The sequence below is a fragment of the Pristiophorus japonicus genome, chromosome 21, assembly GCF_044704955.1.
Source record: "Pristiophorus japonicus isolate sPriJap1 chromosome 21, sPriJap1.hap1, whole genome shotgun sequence".
Classification (NCBI taxonomy): Eukaryota; Metazoa; Chordata; class Chondrichthyes; family Pristiophoridae; genus Pristiophorus; species Pristiophorus japonicus.
In genome coordinates, this window is record NC_091997.1 from 28,618,839 (window position 1) to 28,640,267 (window position 21,429).

At 43.6% G+C, this 21,429-nt stretch overlaps 2 non-coding genes across 2 annotated transcripts; both read right to left on the reverse strand.

Moving 5' to 3' along the window:
• Positions 1-1,435: 1,435 nt before the first annotated feature.
• Positions 1,436-1,507, reverse strand: trnac-gca (transfer RNA cysteine (anticodon GCA)). The gene has a single exon. It is a non-coding gene; the product is annotated as a tRNA-Cys (tRNA).
• Positions 1,508-15,488: 13,981 nt separating this feature from the next.
• Positions 15,489-15,560, reverse strand: trnac-gca (transfer RNA cysteine (anticodon GCA)). Its single transcript has one exon. It is a non-coding gene; the product is annotated as a tRNA-Cys (tRNA).
• Positions 15,561-21,429: the final 5,869 nt, after the last annotated feature.

The following is a 21,429-nucleotide window of genomic DNA, read 5'->3' on the forward strand; positions in this document are numbered from 1 at the left end:
GTTGATTCAGTCTTTCTTGATAGGTCAGTCCCACCATCCCGGGAATCAGTCTGGTGAATCTTCGCTGCACTCCCTCAACAGCAAATATGTCCTTCCTCAAGTTAGGAGACCAAAACTGTACACAATACTCCAGGTGTGGCCTCACCAAGGCTCTGTACAACTGTAGCAACACCTCCCTGCCCCTGTACTCAAATCCCCTCGCTATGAAGGCCAACATGCCATTTGCTTTCTTAACCGCCTGCTGTACCTGCATGCCAACCTTCAATGACTGATGTACCATGACACCCAGGTCTCGTTGCACCTTCCCTTTTCCTAATCTGTCACCATTCAGATAATAGTCTGTCTCTCTGTTTTTACCACCAAAGTGGATAACCTCACATTTATCCACATTATACTTCATCTGCCACGCATTTGCCCACTCACCTAACCTATCCAAGTCACTCTGCAGCCTCATAGCATCCTCCTCGCAGCTCACACTGCCACCCAACTTAGTGTCATCCGCAAATTTGGAGATACTACATTTAATCCCTTCGTCTAAATCATTAATGTATAATGTAAACAGCTGGGGCCCCAGCACAGAACCCTGCGGTACCCCACTAGTCACTGCCTGCCATTCCGAAAAGTACCCATTTACTCCTACTCTTTGCTTCCTGTCTGACAACCAGTTCTCAATCCACGTCAGCACACTACCCCCAATCCCATGTGCTTTAACTTTGCACATTAATCTCCTGTGTGGGACCTTGTCGAAAGCCTTCTGAAAGTCCAAATATACCACATCAACTGGTACTCCTTTGTCCACTTTATTGGAAACATCCTCAAAAAATTCCAGAAGATTTGTCAAGCATGATCTCCCTTTTACAAATCCATGCTGACTTGGACCTATCATGTCACCATTTTCCAAATGCGCTGCTATGACATCCTTAATAATTGATTCCATCATTTTACCCACGACTGAGGTCAGGCTGACCGGTCTATAATTCCCTGCTTTCTCTCTCCCTCCTTTTTTAAAAAGTGGGGTTACATTGGCTACCCTCCACTCGATAGGAACTGATCCAGAGTCAATGGAATGTTGGAAAATGACTGTCAATGCATCCGCTATTTCCAAGGCCACCTCCTTAAGTACTCTGGGATGCAGTCCATCAGGCCCTGGGGATTTATCGGCCTTCAATCCCATCAATTTCCCCAACACAATTTCCCGACTAATAAAGATTTCCCTCAGTTCCTCCTCCTTACTAGACCCTCTGACCACTTTTATATCCGGAAGGTTGTTTGTGTCCTCCTTAGTGAATACTGAACCAAAGTACTTGTTCAATTGGTCTGCCATTTCTTTGTTCCCCGTTATGACTTCCCCTGATTCTGACTGCAGGGGACCTACGTTTGTCTTTACTAACCTTTTTCTCTTTACTTTTCTCTCAGAAGCATTTCAAAAAACTGCAGGGGGCATCTGGATTTGAACCAGAGACCTCTTGATCTGCAGTCAAATGCTCTACCACTGAGCTATACCCCCACACTTGCAACAGTTTTGAAAGCACAGAAGGTAACAAAACTTAGCAACTGGCAGTCATTGATTAGACCAACCTGAAATGAAGCTGCATCGGTTATTCTAGGAGAAAAATAACTAGGGCTATTATAAATGATGCATGAGTGCAGTGAGTAACTCTGTTGTGTAGAGAGCAATGCACAACCTGCAATGTATGCATCTGTGAGTATGCTTACAGGTGTGTAGAGCTGTTGAAGTCCCGTGCAATCGGTTTTTAAGTCGGTTCACGGACTTCCAGACCGCCTGTAATTTCTGCGGTCTGGAAAAGTCCGTGTTCCATTTTTACATTGAATGTGTGAGGTTGCAGCCTCTCTTCCAATATTTGAAGGGGCTGCTCCTCAAATTGTAGTTGCACTTCAGTCCCACGCTCCTGATCTTTGGGCATCCTGTGCAGAGGGGAGCGGACAGGTCGGAAGGCCTCCTCGTAGGACTGCTCCTGGGCATGGCCAAGGTGGCCATTAACAGGACCAGGCAGAGAGCAGTCGAGGGTGTCATTCAGCCCGACTGCCTGCCTCTCTTCTGCCTTCTGCCAGGGTGTCCCTGGAGATGGAGCATGCAGTGTCCACCGGTACGCTCACGGCCTTCCGCGAGAGGTGGGCGCCAGAGGGACTGGAGTGCGTCATCATCCCCGGCAACCAAATTTTAATTTGATATAAGTTTCTGTTAAAGGCTTATTTGGAAATCTGTGGGTTCTAGTGCCAAAAGGGGGCACTTGATTTAAAGTTTCTACTTAAAATAGTAGTAGAGCTGTTGAGTTGGGAGTGGCTTAGCTAGTCACGTGATGTTCACAAGACTCAATAAAACCCTGGCCAGTTGGGTTCAGGATATCCATGATGAGGCAGATGGTTGTGAGCCTGGTGGATGAACTGGTAATGTGTAGTGTGATTGTTAAACCTTTGCTAATAAATCAACTAGTTCTTAATAGCAATGTGTTGCTATGAAGTCTTAAGCAAAGGACCCATGAAGCAAATACATTACACAACCCAACATGGAAAGCCTTGGCACTAAGGTTCAAGAAACATGTGCTTGCCACAGAATGCCGAACTGGTAGCAATCCCCAAACTGCAGCTGAATTTCAACCAGGGATTTCTCCATCTGAAGTCAAATGCTCTGTCACTATACTATAGCCCCAGCTCTTTAGATACTTCTCTCAGAGGGTTGTAAATCTGTGGAATTCGCTGCCATAGAGAGCTGTGGAAGCTGGGTCATTGAATAAATTTAAGACAGAGATAGACAGTTTATTAACCAATAAGGGAATAAGGGGTTATGGGGATCGGGCAGGAAAGTGGAGCTGAGTCCATAATCGGATCAGCCATGTTCGTATTAAATGGCGGAGCAGGCTTGAGGGGCTGTATGGCCTACTCCTATTTCTTATGTTCCAGTTACACAAGCAATGCTAGGTTCAATGTTCAGGTTTGCAACATCATGCCAGCAGTACCATAAATGTATGTGTACAGAATGCAGCATCAATATAACAAACAAGCATCCAGCAGGCAGTGGGCAAATGCTGCAGGGGGAGCTGGTGTGCAAAGGAACTGTAAAATGACTCAGTCGCGGGTTACACTACAGAAGTAATTCCTAACTAAAGTCACCAAACAATAGGCAACAGAGAGAGTCAGCCTTAAAATTCACCATAACAGCAGTGAAATGGCACTTAAGGGTGGTGGGCACCTGGAATTTAACCGGGCGTCTCTTGACATGCGGTCAGGCACTCCACCACAGAAGTATACACACACAAATGCATTCCCCTTCATCAGAAGCAAAGAAACTGATGCGGGTAATGAGTACTGATCAAAACCTGTATGACCTGAAAAGAGATAGCCACAACTCCCAGATGGAGCAGCGTGACTATCTCATTTGGCATGAATGTAGTTTGCACCAAGAATGGCTACGGATATATTTTCCAATAAACAACAATCCTGCAGCTACAGGGAAGGCAGACTTACTGTTGACTTCCAACAGGAAGCAATTCAAAAGAGAAAGGGAGCACCTGGATTTGAAACAGAGACTTAAGAACATAAGCACATAAGAAATAGGAGCATGGCTGATCTGATCATGGACTCGGTTCTACTTCTCTGCCCGCTCCCCATAACCCTTTACTCAGTTATCGCTCAAAAATCTGTCTATCTCTGCCTTAAATATATTCAATGGCCCAGCATCCACAGCTCTCTGGGGCAGAGAATTCCACAGATTTACAACCCTCTGAGAGAAGAAGTTCCTCCTCATCTCATTTTTAAATGGGCGACCTCTTATTCTGGGACTTTGCCCCCTAGTTTTAGTTTCCCCTATGAGTGAAAATATACTCTCTGCATCCAACTTGACCATCCCACTCATTATCTTATATGTTTCGATAAAATCACCTCTCATTCTTCTGAACTCCAATGAGTATAGTCCAGCCTACTCAACCTATCTTCATAAGTCAACCCACTTATCTCCGGAATCAACCTAGTGAACCTTCTCTGAACAGCCTCCAATGCAAGTATATCCTTTCTTAAATATGGAGACCAAAACTGTACGGAGTACTCCAATATGTACTCCGTGGCCTCACCAATATCCTGTACAGTTGTAGCAGGACTGCTCTGCTTTTATACTCTATCCCCCTTGTAATAAAGGCCAACATTCCATTTGCCTTCCTGATTACTTGCCTTACCTGAATACTAACTTTTTGTGTTTTTGTACAGGTCCCTCTGTACATAGAGACATAGAAAATAGGTGCAGGAGTAGGCCATTCGGCCCTTCGAGCCTGCACCACCATTCAATGAATTCATGGCTGAACATGCAACTTCAGTACTGAAGCACTTTGCAATTTTTTTCCATTTAAATTATCATCTGCATTTCTATTTTGTCTGCCAAAGTGGATAACCTCACATTTTCCTACATTATGCTCCATCTGCCAAATTTTTGCCCAGCAAATTTGTCAAACATGATTTCCCTTTCATAAAACCATTCTGCTTGATTGAATTATGCTTTTCCAAATGGCCTACTACTGCTTACTTAATAATGGACTCCAGCATTTTCCTAATGACAGATGTTAGGCTAACCGGTCCTGCTTTCTGTCTGTCTCCTTTTTTAAATAGAGGCGTTACATTTGCGGTTTTCCTATCTGCTGGGACCTCCCCAGAATCCAGGGAATTTTGGTAGATTACAACCAATGCATCCACTATCTCTGCAGCCACTTCTTTTAGGACCCTGGGATGCAAACCATCAGGTCCAGGGGACTTGTTCACTTTTAGTCCCATTATTTTACCGAGTACTACTTCTTTAGTGATAGTGATTGTATTAAGTTCCTCCCTCCCTATAGCCCCTTGATTATTCACTATTGGGATATTTTTAGTGTCTTCTACTGTGAAGACCAATACAAAATATTTGTTCAAAGTCTCTGCCATTTTCCTGTTCCCCATTATTAATTCCCCACTCTCATCTTCTAGGGGATCAACATTTACTTTAGCCACTCTTTTCCTTTTTATGTAGCTGTAGAAACTCTTACTATCTGTTTTTATATTATTCAATAAGATCATGGCTGATCTTTGACCTCAACTCCACTTTCCCGCCTGATCTCCATATCCCTTGATTCCCCTAGATTCCAAAAATCTTCCTGATCTTCTTGATCTGCAGTCAAATGTTCTGCCACTGAGCCATACCGCCAATTGTGTGCCATTTTTTCGCACAGGCAAAGCAATGTACCTGGCAATCATCAATGTTGAGCGGACTCACCTATGGGTGGGTTTTATGAAGCTGTGAGTGGAATGGTTAGAGAAACATTGAGTATCACAGGGATAACTGTGATCAGGGGTAGATGCAAAACAGTAAGGATGAATTGTGAGTTCAGAGCCCGTGTGGAATGAGTCAGAACGGCAGACAGATGCTGCGCAAAGAGATGTGGATGTTAACAAGTACAGGCAAGGAAAGGGATAACAGTGAAAGTGAACAGCAGAAGGAGACAATCAGTAATCGCAATGAAGAGGGGAACAAGACTTCTTCAAGGTTGGCCTATCTGGAGGAGAAGTGGCAGAGAATTAAACAACACACGTAAAAAGCAGTAACCTACAACACTGAGGTCCTGGCCTTCCCCGACTTCACATTTCGCAGCTCAATTTCCGTGTGTCTGAGGCAATCAGAGGTTAACGGGAGATATAGCTCTGTCATAGAGTACTTCGTAGGGTATTTCACTGTAGGTTGTGAGGTCCCTAGTTTAACTCCATGTGTCCCTAGCCTCGTGTAATAACTTTGGAGTTCTCTGTTAAATGTGCTTCACCTGGAGCTTGGTGACAGGGCTGTAAACATTTAGTAATGAGTCATGCGTCGACCCAAAACTGTTCAAAAATATTTTTTTTGCAATGAAACGTTTAAAACATGCTTACTAGTGCCTGTGCACCCATGAGAATGAGCGCAATTTGAAGAGCCTACCCGAACTAGTGCAATCGACAGAATCTCACCATTTTTACCCGGGAACCTGGCTAGTTTCGTGGGTGGGGTCTGTTTCAGGCAAAATTATAGGATCATAGAACCATAGAAATTTACAGCACGGATGGAGGTCATTCAGCCCATCATGTCCGTGCCAGTGAATCTTGAGCCAGGGTAAAAGATCACGGAAGACACGAGTGCAAGTGGTTGTTGGGGGTAACGTAGTTACGTTTAAAATTCCATGCTCTTTTGCGCTGGTTCGGCCCATTCCCCCGATATTGCGCTGATATAACTCTTGGAAAGAAGTGGAAACTCAACCCCACTTTGTGTTTCATGGGAAAAAATAATAATAAGAGAACCTGCAAAGTAACTGAATTGACAGAATTGTGGCCTCCTCCCTACTTCCAGTATGGCTGCTTTGCGTTTCCAGAACTCAAAATAGCATCTTGAATGATATCATGACGTGATTAAATATTTTGCAGAGATTTAACAATTTGGATTTTGCTTTACAATTTAGCAAAACATCACAGGAACTTGAGATGTTTTCGTCTCTCTCCCAATGCATTTTTACAACGAAAAACAAATTGCAGACATTTTGACCACGTGCTCAAAACCAAAAGCTGTCCACAAAAAATAGACCTGATCACCATCTAGTCACACCAGTTCACTTCCACATAAAGCATAACCTATCAGTTCAGTCGCTGTAAAAGGAGTTCGCTGCTGTTGATATGATTATAGGTCTCATGGCAGAGTGGCAGCTAAAATTAGCAGCTGTCAAGGCTTGCACATTCTGTTTGTTGCATGGTCACAGGTTGTGCCTAGAATAGACGTCGATGTAGGGTATCTCCCTAGTGCGTCTGTACAGTCTGTGCCTGCACCCTCAGCTCCTCTGAAACTCAGCTCCTTTATGCTCAGCCAACTGTTTTTGTGCGTATGTGTGAACTTTGTGCTATATTAAGGCGAGGAAGCTTAACTGCTTAGAAATGGCACACTTTTACAATTCGGGCATCTCGGGATAGATTTTACTTTTAGCACGTGCTCCACTATGTCTCCCTGGCTTGCAAAACGCCAAGCAGGAGCACTAAATGACAAACAGTTACCCCCTAATGCCAGTTAATCCTTGCCACTTGACCAAGACCTAGCTCTGTCAAGCCCGTGTGGTGACTGGTGTGCAACGGCCACCACACGGTAAAAAAATCCACGCACAGGCATCTTCCACCCTTCGGGATGTAGTTCGGGACCTGGAATGTCAGGTCCTTCATTGAAACACCTGTGAACTCATCCCTTTTTGGCTTGGAAGCAAGTCATCCTCGATACGAGGAACCATCTATGATGATGAATGTCAGTATCAAGCAGTCGCAGGCAATGTTCCCCATCATTATTTTTGGGGCCGCGCGAACCCCTTTAACAAACTTACTGGCTGTGCGGGACCCACGGAGCGCTGCATGGTCGCCCAGCTACACGGCCATGCAGCTTAAATGGGAACTCTGCTCCCAGTTCACTTGCATAGAATTACAAAAAGCACAGAAACAGCCCATTCGGCCCCACTGGTCTGTGCCGGTGTTTATGCTCCACACGACCTTCCTCCCACCCCTCTTCATCTTACTCTATCAGGATATCCTTCCATTCCTTTCGCCTTTATGTGTTAATCTCGCTTCCCCTTAATTGCATCTATGCAAATCGCCTCAATTACTCCTAGTGGTAGCGGGTTCCACATTCTCACCACTCTCTGGGTAAAGAAGTTTCTCTGGAATTCCCTATTGGATTTATTAATGACTACCTTATATTTATGGTCCTTAGTTTTGGTCTCTCCCACAAGTAGAAACATCTTCTCTACATCTGCCCTATCAAACCCTTACATAATCTTAAAGATCTCTAACAGATCACCCACCCCTCAGCCTTCTCTTTTCTGGAGAAAAGAGTCCCAACCTGTTCAACCTTTCCTGATAGGTATAACCTCTTGTTTCTGGTATTGTCCTTGTAAAACTGTTCTTGCATCTTCCCCAGTGCTACTATATTATTTTTATAATATGGAGATCAGAACTGTGCACAGTACTCAAACTGTGGTCTGTAACCAAGGTTCTATACAAGTTTAACATAAAGTCTCTGCTTTTCAATTCTATTCCTCTGGACATGAACCCCAGTGCTTAGTTTGCAAATTGTAGTTCATGCTCTAAGACAGAAGAATTAGGAGCAGGAGTAGGTTATATGGCCCCTCGAGCCTGCTCCGCCAATCAATAAGATTATGGCTGGTATTTAACCTCAACACTTACCTGCCCAATTTTGATATCTCTTGATTGGCCTACTGTCCAAATAGCTATCTATCTCAGCCTTGAATATACTCAACAATTCAGCATCCACAGTGCTTTGGGGTACAGAATTCTAAAGAGTCACAACCCTCTGAGTGAAGAAATTCCTCGTCATCTCAATCTTAAATGCCGACCCCTTACCCTGAGACTATGCCCTCTAGTTCTAGACTCTCCAGCCAGGGGAAACATCCTCCCAGCATCTACGCTGTCAAGCTATGGAAGATAATTGGCAAAATAACCAGAGAGAAGAGGAAGAGAAATGTTGCTGTTATGATATGGAATTGGATAAAAATTTGAAAAGGAAAACGTTCTCGAGGCTTTGGGGAAAGAGCAGGGGAGTGGGACTAATTGGATAGCTCATTCAAAGAGCCAACACAGGCACAATGGGCAACATGGCCTCCTTATGTGCTGTAAGATTATTCAATATCTCTTTAGAATCCAATAGATAAAAGAAGAACCAGGGGTCACACAGTCTCAGAATAAGGGATTGGTCATTTAGGACTGAGATGAGGAGAAATTTCTTCACTCGTAGGATGGTAAATCTTTGGGATTCTCTATCCCAGAGGGCTCTGGAGGCTCAGTTGTTGAGTATATTCAAGACAGAGATCGATACATTTTTGGATATTAAGGGAATCGAGGGATATGGGGGTCAGGCTGGAAAGTGGAGTTGAGATAGAAGATCAGCCATGGTCTTATTAAATGGCGGAGCAGGCTCGAGGGGCCGAATGGCTTCCTCTTGCTCCTAATTCTCATGTTCTTATAAGAAACATACATACTTATATAGTACCTGAGCAAGTCTTCAGGACATCCCAAAGTTCTGTATATCTACATCTAATGAAAAACTTTTGAATGTCGTATAGGCACACGTGACAGCCAACTCGCATACAGCCAAGTCACAGAAACAATAAACAGGACAAATAACCAATTCATCTATTGTCAATGGTGTTGGTTGAGGGAAGAACGTTGGCTACAAAACCTTGCTCTCCTGCTCAGATAATGACATGGAACCATTTGTCATGTCCATTTGTCAGACAGGACTTAATTTCTCATTCAAAGTGCATCTTTGGCAATGCAGTACCTGTACTCAGTCAGCACTCCACAAATGTGCCAAGCTCACTTGTACAGTTAAGTTCTAGAGTAATTATGCCTCTGAACCCTCTTATATGGAAGCATAAACCCTACCAATATAACCAAGCTGGAACTAGAAAGTTATAATTGGGTATATATTTCTTAATCATTTTTCATTAGCACCTTTTCACCTCTAAGAAAATAAAGACAAATATTAAATATTCCTGTTTACAACAGTTAAAAGAAAAATAAGAAAGTGTCTTTCACGACCTCTGGATGTCCCAAAGCACTTTACAGCCAATGAAGTACTTCTGATGTGTAGTCACTGTTGTAATGTAGGAAACGCGGAAGGCAATTTTTGCACAGCAACTCCCACCAACTGCAATGAGATAATGACAAGAAAATCTAATTTACTGATGTTGGTTGATGGATAATATTGGCCAGAGCATCAGGGGAATAACTCACCTGCTCTTTTTCAAAATAGCGCCATGGGATCTTTTACATTCATCTGAGGGTGCATGTCACTATCTGAGCAGGAGAGCAAGGTTTTGTAGCCAACGTTCTTCCCTCAACCAACACCATCGACAATAGATGAATTGGTTATTTGTCCTGTTTATTGTTCCTGTGACCTGGCTGTGTGCGAGTTGGCTGTCACGTGTGCCTATACGACATTCAAAAGTTTTTCATTAGATGTAGATATACAGTACTTTGGGATGTCCTGAAGACTTGCTCAGGTACTATATAAGTATGCATGTTTCTTATAAGAACATTTCATCCGAAAGGCAGCACCTCCAACAGTGCAGCGCTCCCTCGGCACTGCACTGGAATACCAGCCTAGATTTTGTGCTTAAGTGAGCGTGCTACACTGAGCCATAAATAACCGTTTATTGGAAATGAAATAGGCTGAGAATGTCCTTGGAAATGCTCTCACTCGTTGCTTTTCTTGTTTCCTACATTACAACAATGACTACATTTCAAAAGTACCTCATTGGCTGTAAAGCGCTTTGGGATGTCCTGAGGTCGTGAGAGGCGCTATGTAAAGGCAAGTCTTTCTTTTGTTATAGTTTCTTTGTGTTTAACCCTCAGATTGGCAGCAAGTTCGGGGGAACCCCAGTTTGCCTGAGTTGGTCGGTTTCAACAACGTCAACAAGGTGTATAAAGCACCTTTAATGTAGTAAAATGTCCCAAGGCGTTTCACAGGAGCGTAATCAAACAATAATTTGGCACCGAGTCACATAACGAGATATTAAGACAAGGGTCAAAGAGGTGGGTTCTAAGGAGCATCGTAAAGGAAGAAAGAGAGGTAGCGAGGCGGAGAGGTTTAGGGAGGGAATTCCAGAGCTTGGGGCCCAGGCAGCTGAAGGCTCAGCTGCCAAAGGTGAAGCGATGAAAATCAGGGATGCTCAAGAGGCCAGAATTGGAGAATTTGTTTGTTTAAGAGTAATTTCTGTACGCTAAGTTAAATCAGAGGTGCTACCAGGGCAGTCATTGCATACAATTTGTGAGGATCATTAACACCTAACCAGTTAAGTGCAATTAGCAGCTCATTAATAATGTCATTGCCAATTTATACTCTAGATCGTGTAGATTGTTCGTATTACGGCTGGTTCAATTACCTTTCAACAATTAGGAGCTGTCTTTAAAGTATGCCCTTCAGCCAAACTACCACGGACACTGGAATAAAAAGGGAAAGCTCCAAATACTGGAAATGTGAAAAGCAAGAAATGCTAGAGATATAGAGCAGGTCACTAAAGATAAAACAGATTACGGCATGTCATTGTATATTCTGCACTGATCACTATAAGTGAATGCAATAAAATAGGATTAGATGGGTTGAGATTTTATAAAGCAGATTTTGAGCATTGTAAATCATTGATCACTGCAATAAAAGCAGAAAATGCTGGAAACTTTAGATTCTTGTTAACCAAAGGTATTATTGAGGAATATGGGCCATTGGTGAGTTTCTGGAGTTGGGTCACAGATCATCCATGATCTCATTGAATGGCGGAACAGGTTCAAGGGGCTCAATTGCCTCCTCCTGTTCCCATGTTCCTCTGTACTCAACAGGTCAGCCAACATCTGTAGAGAGGGAAACAGAGTTAAGGTTTCAGGTCGATGACCTTCCGTCAGAACTGGCAAAAGTTAGAGATGTAACTGGTTTTAAGTACAGAGGCAGGGAAAGGAGGGAGGAGAGGAAAGAACAAAAGGGAAGGTCTGTGATAGGATGGAGGCAGGAGAGATTAAATGATGAGACTTCCTTTTGTCTCTTTTACCTTGTTCATCTTCTGTGATTTTTGTTGCGCAGATGAGATTAAATGACAATGGGACAATGGGGCAAGGCAAAAGGGACAAATGAAGAAACAAAAGATGGGTCTAGCAGAGTTATAAATGGCAACAGTAGAACAATTGCCAGCACCTGCTGTCTGAAAAAATAGAAGCAGCGGTAATGATCTGAAATTGATTAACTCGATGTTGAGTCCAGATGGCCATTAAAGCACCTAATCGGAAGAGATGGTGCGGTTCCATTATTAAGGAAGTAGTAGCAGGCCATTTCGAAAATCATAATGCAGTCAAGCAGAATCAGCATGGCTTTATGAAAGGGAAATCATGTTTGACAAATCTGCTGGAGTTCTTTGAGAATGCAACGAGCAGAGTGGATAAAGGAGAACCAGTTGACATAGTATATTTGGATTTCCAGAAAGCATTCGTTAAGGTGCCACAAAAAAGGTTACTGCACAAGATAAGAGCTCACAGGGTTGGGGGTAATATATTAGCATGGATAGAAGATTGGCTAACTAATAGAAAACAGACAGTTGGGACAAATGGGTCATTTTCAGGTTGGCAAACTGTAACTAGTGGGGTGCCACAGGGATCAGTACTGGGGCCTCAACTATTTACAATTTAATATTAATGACTTGGATGAAGGGACTGAGTGTAGCCAAATTTGCTGATGATACAAAGATAGGTGGAAAAGTAAGTTGTGAGGATGATGCAAGTAATCTACAAAGGGATATAGATAGGCTCAGTGAATGGGCAAAAATTTGGCGGATGGACTATAATGTGGGAAAATATGAGGTTATCCACTTTGGTAGGAAAAATAAAAATAAAAAAGCAAATCATTATTTAAATGGGGAGTGATTACAAAATGCTGTAGTACGGAGGTTTCCATTGGTGGAGGGGTCTATTATGAGGGGGCATTGTTTTAAGCTGGTTGGTGGAAGGTTTAGAGGGGACTTGAGGGGGGACTGCTTTATGCAGAGGGTTGTGGTGATCTGGAACTCACTGCCTGGAAGAGTGGTGGATGCAGAAACCTCACTTTTAAGAAATGGTTGGATGGGCACTTAAAGTGCCGTAACCTGCAGGCTCATGGACCTAGAGCTGGTAATTGGGATTCGACTGGATGACTTTTTGTTGGCCGACGCAGTATTAATGGTATGTACTGCAGGGAGTAGAATGCAGCCAGGGTGATCTCCTGGACTAGTTTCGATCGCCTGGATGTATCAGAGAGGAATTTCCTCAGATTTTTTTCTCCCTAAATTGGCCTGGGTTTTTATCTGGTTTTTGCCTCTCCCAGGAGATCACATGGCTCTGATTGGGGTGGAGTGTAGAATGTTTCAGTATAAGAGGTGTCGCAGTTGTGTGAGGTGGACTGGTTGGGCTGGGTGCTCTTTGCCTTTCCGTCATTGTTCATAGGTTTATATGTCACCTTCAAGGTTGCTGACCAAGGGCCATGTGGCTCTTTGTCAGCCAGCGTGGACACGATGGGCTGAAATGGCCTCCTTCTGCGCTGTAAATTTCTATGTTTCTATGTTTCTATCTGGGGGTTCTTGTGCATGAAACGCAAAAAGTTAGCATATAGGTACAGCAAGTAATCAGGAAGGCAAATGGAATACTGGCCTTTATTGCAAAGTGGATGGAGTATAAAAGTAGGAAAGTCCTGCTCTAAATGTACAGGGCATTGGTAAGACCACACCTGGAGTACTGCGTACAGTTTTGATCTCCTTATTTAAGGAAGGATATACTTGCATTGAAGGCAGTTCAGAGAAGGTTTATGAGGTTGATTCCTGAAATGAAGGAGTTGTCATATGAAGAAAGGTTGAGCAGGTTGGGCCTATACTTATTGGAGTTTAGAAGAATGAGAGGTGATCTTATTGAAATATATAAGATTCTGAGGGGGCTTGACAGGGTAGATGCAGAGAGGATATTTCCCCTCATGAGGGAATCTAGAACTAGGGGGGCGTAGTTTCAGAAGAAGGGGTCGCCCATTTAAAACAGAAATGAGGAGGAATTTCTTCTCTCAGAGGGTCGTGAATCTTTGGAATTTTCTACCCCAGAGAGCTGTGGAGGCTGGGTCTTTGAATATATTTAAGTTGGAGATAGACAGATTTTTGAATGATAAGGGAGTCAAGGGTTATGGGGAGTGGACGGGGAAGTGAAGTTGAGGCCAGGATCAGATCAGCCATGATCTTATTGAATGCCAGAGCAGGCTCGAGGGACCAAATGGCCGACTCCTGCTCCTATTTCTTTTGTTCTTATGACAGCATGATCTTGCAAAACTCAACATTGAAGCTGACGCTGCTTGTGTTGACTGGAAGTATCTAAAGAATTGGGGACATGGTATCGTGACAGAGCATTGATTTCAGATGGAGAAATTTCTGGTTGAAATTTAGGTGTCATTTGGGGGATGCTTCTAATTCAGTGTTCTGTGGTAAGAATGTGCTCTTAAAGCTTTGTGACAAGACTTTCCATGTTGGGTTGTGCATCACATCTCTACACCACAGTGTTACTGACTCCACTCACACAACATGTCTGATGGCCGTAGTTATTTGTCTTGCAGAATAACTGAAGCAGCTTCTTTTCAGGTTAGTCCTATCAACATTGGCAACTGCCAGATACTGAACTCAGTTACCTTGCGTCTGATGGAAGTGTGGGGGTATAGCTCAGTGGGACTGCAAATCAAGAGGTTGCTGGTTCAAATCCAAGTGTTCCCTATCCCTTTGTATCGTGCTTTCCTACTGGGAGTCATACATTAAATCTGGCTTCCCAACAGCTGCAGAATTGTTGGTAAGTTGTTCGTAATCTCTGCAGCTAATCGTGGTGCAAACTACATTCATGCCACAGATGATAGTCAAGCTGATCCAGTTGGATTGATGGCATTTTACACAGGTAATGTGTACTTAACATTTATGGAATCATAAAATGATACAGTACAGATGGAGGCCACTCAGCCCATCTTGTCTGTGCCAGCCCTTTGAAAGAGCTATGTAAGTAGTCCCTACTCTTTCCCCATATCCCTTCCAATTGTTCCCCTTCACGTATTTATCCAGTTTTTAACCTTTTGAAAGTTATTATTGAATCTGCTTCCACCAACCTTTTAGGCAGCGCATTCCAGATCATAATAATTCACTGCTTAAAATACTAATCCTGCAGATAAGGGAGACTCACTATATGACTCCCAACAGAAAGCATTTAGAAAGGGTAGAGGGCACCTGTGTTTAGAAACAGAGACTTCTTGATCAACATTTAAGTGCTCTACCACTGAGCTATACCTCAACCATTGTGACCATTTCCCACACAGACAAGGTAACCACAGTCAGTACCTGGCAGTCATCAATGTTGATTGGACCAGCCTGAAAAGAAGCTGCTTCAGTTATTCTGCAGACAAATAACCACGGCTTTCAGACATGTTACGTGAGTGGAGTCAGTAACACTGTTGTGTCGAGACACGATGCACAACCCAACATGGAAAGCCTTGTTACCAAGCTTCAAGAGCACATTCTTACCACATCACGCTGAACTAGAAGCCTCCCCCAAACGGCAGCTGAATTTCAACAAGAGATTTCTCCATCTGAAGTCAAATGCTCTGTCACTATATTATGACCCCAACTCTTTAGATACTTGCAATCAACTCAAGCAATGTCAGGTTCAACGCTGTGCTTTGCAACATTATGCAATCAGTGCCGTATATGCAAGTGTACAGAATACATCATCAATATAATAAATAAGCATCCAGCAGATGCTGCAGGGGGAGTGAGTGTGCAAAGCAACTGTAACCTGTGTCAGATCCATACATTCAGTTGCAGCTTGCTCAACAGAAGTGGTATTTAACTAAACGGAGAGTAAATTACCCACTACACTACAACAGCAGTGAAGTGACACTTAAACAAAGTGGGCACCTGGAATTTAACCAGGGACCTTTTGATCTGCAGTCAAATGCTCTACCACTAAGCTATACCCACACTGACATGCCAAATTTGATCAGAATCAACAAAACTAAGTCAGGTAATGTGTAATAAAAACAGAAAATGCTGGAACTACTCAGCAGGTCAGGCAGCATCTTTGGCGAAACAGTTAGAGAAACAGAGTTAACGTTTCAAGTCGCTGACCTTTCGTCAGATCTGGAAGAGGTTAGAGATTGGCAGGTTTTAAGCATGTACAGAGGCTGGGAAAAGGGGTAGAGGAGGAAAGAACAGAAGGGAAGGTCTGTAATAGCATAGAAGGCAGGACAGATTAATGACAAAAGGGATGATGGTCTAGGCAAAAGGCAATGGTAATGGGACAAGTCAAGGAACAAAAGATGGGTCGAGAGCAGGGGTAAATGGGAACATTCAGCAACAGCTGCCATCCAAATAAATGGGGCAAAGATTATGATCTGAAATTGTAGAGCTGAATTGCTGTAAAGTGCCGAAGAGAAAGATGAGGTGATGTTCCTTGAGTTTGCGTTGAGCTTCATTAAAACAATGTAGGCAGTCGAGGACAGAGAGGTCAGAGTGGGAGTGGGACGGAGATTTCAAATGACACGAGACCGGAAGGTCGGAGGCACGCTTGCGGACTGAACAGAGGTGTACAGCAAAGCAATCACCCAATCTGCATCTGGTCTCCCCAGTGTAGAGGGGATCTCATTGTGAGCAGCAAATACAGTGCACTAAATCGAAAGAAGTACAAGTAAATTGATAGATCACTCCATGCCGTGAAATGAAACAGCATTGCACTGTAATTACATTTTATTTGTGAACTGACACGGTAAGGAAAGGGGTATAGCTCAGTGCTAGAGCATTTGCCTGCAGATCAGGAAGTCCTTAGTTCAAATCCACATAACCCTTTCTTCACTTGTGTGATTTCAATTATTCCACTTTCAAGGCTCCTGAAATTCAATGTCTTTTCTGTTTAACAAATTTCAAAATTATATGAGGGAGTATGGCTTCAACTCTTCAGCAGGAAAGGGAGCTGAGTTGCCCGCATGTCTGTACAGTGGCATTTTGATCACTTAGTCCACTTTCATGGCCACATTGCGATTTTCCCTTTAATGGCTGCTCCCTGGCAGGATTTTCCGATCCCCAACCAACTGTGCTGCAGCTCTCTGGCCGAGCTTTCCCTGAGCCTTAAGGGTGCTCAAATTAAGGGGGAGACTATTCGCAACCTAGGTGTCATATTTGTGGCCTGAAATGAACTTCGGGCCACATATCCGCAGCATAACTAAAACCGCCTATTTCCACCTCTGTAACAGTGCCTCTGCCTCATCTCATCTGCTTCTGAAACCCTCATCCATGCCTTTGTTGCCTCTAGACTTGACTATTCCAACGTACTCCTGGCTGGCTTCCCACGTTCTACCCTACGTAAACTTGGGGTCATCCAAAATTCAGCAACCAGTGTCCTAACTCGCACCAAGTCCAGCTCACCCATCACCCCTGTGCTCGCTGACTGACATTGGCTCCTGGTTAAGCATCGCCTTGATTTCAAAATTCTCATCGTTGTTTACAAATCCCTCCATGGCCTCGCCCCTCCCTATCTCTGTAATCTCCTCCAGCCTCACAACCCCTCGAGATGTCTGCGCTCATCAAATTCTGTCCTTTCGAGCAACCCTGATTATAATCGCTCAACCATCGGTGGCCGTGCCTTCAGCTGCCTGGACCCCAAGCTCTGGAACTCCCTTCCTAAACCTCCCCGCCTCTCTACCTCTCTTTCCTCCTTTAAAACGCTCCTTAAAACCTACCTCTTTGACCAAGCTTTTGTTCATCTGCCGTAATTTCTTCTTGTGTGGCTGGGTGTCAAATGTATTTGTTTTAACATAGAAACATAGAAACATAGAAAATAGGTGCAGGAGTAGGTCATTCAGCCCTTTGAACCTGCATCACCATTCAATATGATCATGGCTGATCATGCAACCTCAGTATCCCATTCCTGCTTTCTCTCCATACCCCTTGATCCCTTTAGCCGTAAGGGCCATATCTAACTCCCTTTTGAATATATCTTACGAATTGGCCTCAACAACGTTCTGTGGTAGAGAATTCCACAGTTCACAATTCTCTGAGTGAAAAAGTTTCTCCTCATCTCGGTCCTAAATGGCTTACCTTATCCTTAGACTGTGACCCCTGGTTCTGGACTTCCCCAACATCGGGAACATTCTTCCTGCATCTAACCTGTCCAATCCCATCAGAATTTTATATGTTTCTATGAGATCCTCCCTCATTCTTCTAAATTCCAGTGAATATAAGCCTAGTCGATCCAGTCTTTCTTCATATGTCATATGTCTTATAACACTCCTGTGAAGTGCCTTAGGATGTTTTACTACGTTAAAGGCGCTATATAAATACAAGTTATTGTTATTGGGAGAGTTTCCCATTGGAAAATTGGGCCAGCACTACCCCCATTCTTGATGGACTTGGAAAATCCGAGTTTCCACATGTTGCGTGCTGGCTCAGTTTGCTGCAAAACTTGCTGTGCTATTGTTTGTCCGGGTCAGCCCGCTAAACTTGAAGTTCCCCATTAAAGTGAATTGAGCCATTCCAGGCCGCTATAAAGGCCTGCTTGTTAATGACAGCACCAAAACACCCAAATTGGAGTGAGATCTAAAATAGCAGGTCTCAGTTTAAATTCAGGGACTTATATAAAATGAGTTCGGACAGTCTCCCCGGTTCTTAATAAGCTGCAGCACACAACTGTTGCTAGCTTGAAAGTACTTCATTGGCTGTAAAGAACGTAAGAACATAAGAAATAAGAGCAGGAGTTGGCCATTTGGCCCCTCAAGCCTGCTCCACCATTCAATAAAATCATGGCTGATCTGATCTTGGGCTCAGCTCCACTTCCCTGCCCGCTTCCCATAACCCTTTACTCCCTTATCGCTCAAACATCTGTCTATCTCCGGGCAAATGCGCTTTAAGACGACCGGTGGTCGTGAAAGGCACTATATAAATCCAAGACTTTCTTTATGGTAGATATAAAATTGTCACACTGGTGTAGTAGAGGCTACTCTTCTGAGGCCTGGAGCAGATGCCTTGGTGGTGCAAAGTAGAGGGAGATTTACCTTATCGGGGTAATTTTATGACTATTCGTTCCTGGTGGGCAGCCTCACCCCATTCCACTCACCCCTGCCCTGTCCACCCCCACTCCAGCCTCCACCTCCCCCCCACCATAAAGAACAGAAATGATAGAAAAGCAAATTATAATTTAAATGGAGAAAAATTGCAGAGTGCTGCAGTACAGAGGGACCTGGGGGTCCTTGTGCATGAAACACAAAAAACTAGTATGCAGGTACAGCGATTGAAAGTGATCAGGAAGGCAAATGGAATGTTGGCCTTTATTGCAAGTAGAAAAGCAGAGAAGTCCTGCTACAATTGTACAGGGTATTGGTGAGGCCACGCCTCGAGTACTGCGTACAGTTTTGGTCTCCGTATTTAAGGAAGGATATACTTGCATTGGAAGCTGTTCAAAGAAGTTCACGAGGTTGATTCCGGAGATGAGGGGTTGAATTATGAAGATAGGTTGAGTAGGTTGGGCCTATACTCATTGGAGTTCAGAAGAATGAGAGGTGATCTTATTGAAACATAAAATAATGAGGGAGCTTGACAAAGTGGATGCAGAGAGAATATTTCCACTCAAAAGGGAAATTAAATCTCAGGGACATAGTCTTAAAATAAGGGGCCGCCCATTTAAAACTGAGATGAGAAGGAATTTCTTCTCTCAAAGGGTTGTAAATCTATGGAATTCTCTGCCCAGAGAGCTGTGGAGGCCGGGTCATTGAATATATTTAAGGCAGAAGATAGACAGATTTTTGAGTGATAGGGGAGTGAAGGGTCATGGGGAATGGGGAGGAAAGTGGAGCTGAGTCTGTGATCTTATTGAATGGCAGAGCAGACTCGAGGGGCCAAATGGCCTACTCCTGCTCCTATTTCTTATGTTCTTAGATCAGAAATCTCGACACGTGCTGTCCAGTTTAGAGTTTCTGATAATGGCTCTTGGTGGGCAACAGAGGGGAACACGAAGTCGGAAAATTATCCCTTACAGCCTGAGGTTCAGAGCTAAGAATCATGTCTCAAGTGCACTACTCCTCCAGCATCACTGGACTTGGCAGGAGCAAAATCACTGAAAAGAAAGTCTGCCTGGACTAAACCTTCAAAGATCTGTCGGGGTGTGAGCTGCAGAAAATGCATGGCAATGAACCATCTGGAAGTGTAACTGTGTCTGGCATCTCCAGAATTAAATTACAGAAGCTTTGATGCTTATAAAACTTATTTTGCTCCTGTCATTTCAGTCCAGTGAGCTGACAACTCCCGACTGATTCAAGCATTGACATGCACGGGCCATTGCTGAGTTGCACAGCATTTGACTGCAGCTCAGATGGGCATCATGCGAAATCCAGCTCATCCACCTTTGCAAGTGAGATGATATAATGTGACTGAAATTACTCACCAACTGCAGCTCCTGTCAGTCTGCTGCACAACTGAGTTACAGAGATGAAATTGATTCTTTCCTATCAATTGTCGGAAATAATTGATTTGGAAAGTAATAAAGGAAGTATCAACATAAATATACCTGGTAGAGTTCGAGCCAAAAACACACACACACTCACACACACACACACACATGCAAACGCTTGCTTACAAGCAGGAATTTCTTCACTCAGGAAGTTGTGAATCTTTGCAACTCTCTGCCCCAGAGGGCTGCAGATGCTGAGTCTCTGAATATTTTCAAGGTTTTTGGAGTCTAGGGGAATAAAGGGATATGGAGTTCAGGTGGGAAAATGGAATTGAGGTCGATGATCAGTCATGATCTTATTGAATGGCAGAGCAGGCTCGAGGGGCTGTAGGGCCTACTCCTGCTCCTATTTCTTATATTCTTGTGTTCTTATGCACATGCAAGCAATGCGGTGGAGGAGGATTTCCTGGAGTGTATTAGGGATGGTTTTCTGGACCAATATGTCGAGGAACCAACTAGAGAACTGGCCATCCTAGACTGGGTGATGTGTAATGAGAAGGGACTAATTAGCAATCTTGTTGTACGAGGCCCCTTGGGGAAGAGTGACCATAACATGGTAGAATTCCTTATTAAGATGGAGAGTGACACAGTTAATTCGGAAACTAGGGTCCTGAACTTAAGTAAAGTTAACTTCGACGGTATGAATTGGCTAGAATAGACTGGCAAAGGATACTTAAAGGGTTGACGGTGGATAAGCAATGGCAAACATTTAAAGATCACTTGGATGAACTTCAGCAATTGTACATCCCTGTCTGGAGTAAAAAATAAAACGGGGAAGGTGGCTCAACCGTGGCTAACAAGGGAAATTAAGGATAGCGTTAAGGCCAAGGAAGAGGCATATAAATTGGCTAGAAAAAGCAACAAACCTGAGGACTGGGAGAAATTTAGAATTCAACAGAGGAGGACTAAGGGTTTAATTAAGAGCGGAAAATAGAGTACGAGAGGAAGCTTGCAGGGAACATAAGAACTGACTGCAAAAGATTCTATAAATATGTGAAGAGAAAAAGATTAGTGAAGACAAACGTAGGTCCCTTGCAGTCGGATTCAGGTGAATTTATAATGGGGAACAAAGAAATGACAGACCAATTGAACAAATACTTTGGTTCTGTCTTCACGAAGGAAGACACCAATAACCTTCCAGATGTACTAGGGGATAGTGGGTCAAGTGAGAAGGAGGAACTAAAGGATATCCTTATTAGGCGGGAAATTGTGTTAGGGAAATTGATGGGATTGAAGGCTGATAAATCCCCGGGGCCTGATAGTCTGCATCTCAGAGTACTTAAGGAAGTGGCCCTAGAAATAGTGGATGCATTGGTGATCATTTTACAACAGTCTATCGACTCTGGATCAGTT